This window comes from Rhinopithecus bieti, unplaced genomic scaffold (genome assembly GCF_001698545.2).
Source record: "Rhinopithecus bieti isolate Rb0 unplaced genomic scaffold, ASM169854v2 scaffold_9899, whole genome shotgun sequence".
Lineage (NCBI taxonomy): Eukaryota > Metazoa > Chordata > Mammalia > Primates > Cercopithecidae > Rhinopithecus > Rhinopithecus bieti.
The window spans coordinates 5,526,885-5,529,209 of record NW_016806979.1 but is presented as its reverse complement, the minus strand read 5'-3'; positions in this window follow the sequence as shown (position 1 = coordinate 5,529,209).

Below are 2,325 nucleotides of genomic sequence, written 5' to 3'. Positions count from 1 at the left end.
CTTTTTTCCTTCCTTCCTTCCTTCCTTCCTTCCTTCCTTCCTTCCTTCCTTCCTTCCTTCCTTCCTTTTCCTTCCTTCCTTCCTTTTTTTTTTTTTTTGAGAGGGAGTCTCACTCTTGTTGCCCAGGATGGAGTAAAATGGTGTGATCTCGGCCTACTGCAAACTCCGCCTCCCAGGTTCAAGCAATTCTCCTGCCTCAGCCTCCCTAGTAGCTGGGATTACGGGTGTCCGCCACCACGCCTGGCTCATTTCTGTATTTTTAGTAGAGACAAGCTTTCACCATGTTGGCCAGGCTGGTCTCAAACTCCTGACCTCAGGTGATCCACCTTCCTCGGCCTCCCAAAGTGCTGGGGTAATGGGCATGAGCCACCACACCCAGCCTGTTTTTGTTTTCCTCAACCCTCCTCTGTCTATAAAGCCAACTTCCTCTGCTTAGTTCATTGGAACAATTATTCTATTTTTCATTTTTCTCTTTTTTTGAGACAGAGTCTTGCTCTGTTGGCCAGGCTGGAGCATAGTGGTGCAATCACAGCTCACTGGAGCCTCGACCTCCTGGGCCAAAGGGATCCTCCATTCCATTCCCTGAGTAGCTGGGATTACAGATGTGTGCCACCACGCCAAATTTTTTGTAGAGACAGGGTCTTGCTATGTTGCCCTGGCTGGTCTTGAACTTCTGGCCTCAAGCAATCCTCCAGCCTCGGCTTTCCAAAGTGCTGAGATTACAGGAGTGAGCTGCTTCATCCAGATACTTATTCTATTTTATAGAATGAAGTGTTGCCCTGACTCTAAAATCACAAATAAAGCCAATTAAGATATTTAAACTAAATTGTATTTTTTTATTTTGATAATATATAATATACATATCTGTGATCTGTGAGTATAAACTTTTTTCTTCATGACAATTATTTCAGTGTCTGCATGTCTTATCAGCCCTACCTGATCATAACAAGTCCCAGGTACATTTTCAAACAGGTGCTCTTGGGACTGGCTTTTTTCACTCAGCGTAAGCCTCTGGAGATTCATCCAGGTTGCTGTGTGTATGAATAGCATGTTCTGTTCTGTTTTTTTTTTTTTTCCTTTTTTTTTTTCTGAGTGTATTCCATAGTATGTTTGTTTAACCATTCTCTCCTTGAAAGACATCTGGGTTATTTCCAGGTTTTTTTTGCTATTATTCATAACACTGCAAAACCATTCATGTGCAGGTTTTGTGTATGTGTGAACATAAGACTTCATTTCTCTGGGACAAATGCCCAGGAGGGCCATTGCTGGATGGTATGGTAGTCGCATGTTTGGTTTTTAAAAGAAACTGCCAAACTGTTTTCCAGAGTGTTTGCGTTTCACGTTCCCACTGAAAATGTATGAACGATCCGCTTTCTCTGCATCCCGGCCAGCACTAGGTGTGATTCCTTTGTTTTGGTCGTTCTTATAGGTGAGCAGCGCATCTCACTGTGGTTTCACTTTACATTTCCTTAATGGCTGATGATGTGCCTTTTCATACACTTATTTCTCTCCCGTATATCCTCTTCAGTGAAATGTCTCTTCATGTCTTTTGCCCATTTTCTAACTGGGCTGTTTGAATTTTTTCACAGTTACATTTGAGAGTTCTTTGTATATTCTAATTACTAGTCCTGTGTTTGACTTGTAGCCTGCAAATATTTTCTCCCCATCTGCAGCTTTTCTTTCCATCCTCTTAACAGGATCTTTCAATGAGCAGGAATTTTTAAGTGTTTTTTTTTTTTTTTTTTTTTGAGACAGGATCTCCCTTTGTTACCCAGACTGGAGTGCAGTGGCACAATCTCGGCTCATTGCAACCCCTGCCTCCTGGATTCAAGTAATTCTCATGCCTCAGCCTCTCGAGTAGCTAGGACTACAGACATGTGCCACCACACTCAGCTAACTTTTGTATTTTTAGTAGTGACAGGGTTTTGCCATGTTGGCCAGGCTGGTCTTGAATTCCTGACATCAAGTGATCCGCCCACCTTGGCCTCCCAAAGTGCTGGGATTACAGGTGTGAGCCACCGCACCTGGCCTAGTTTTTAATTTTGATGAAGTCCAAATTATCAAATTTTCCTTTTATGAGTCCTGTTTTTGATGTCAAGTCTAGGAACTCTTTGCCTAGCCCTAGATTCCTAAGGTTTTCTCGTATGTTTTTTCTAAAAATGTTAAAATTTTATGTTTTATATTTAAGTTTATGATCCATTTTGAGTTAATTCTTGTGAAAGGTGTGAGACCTAAGTAGAATTTTTCTTTCTTTCTTTCTTTCTTTCCTTCTTTCTTTCTTTCTTTCTTTCTTTCTTTCTTTCTTTCTTTCTTTCTTTCTTTCTT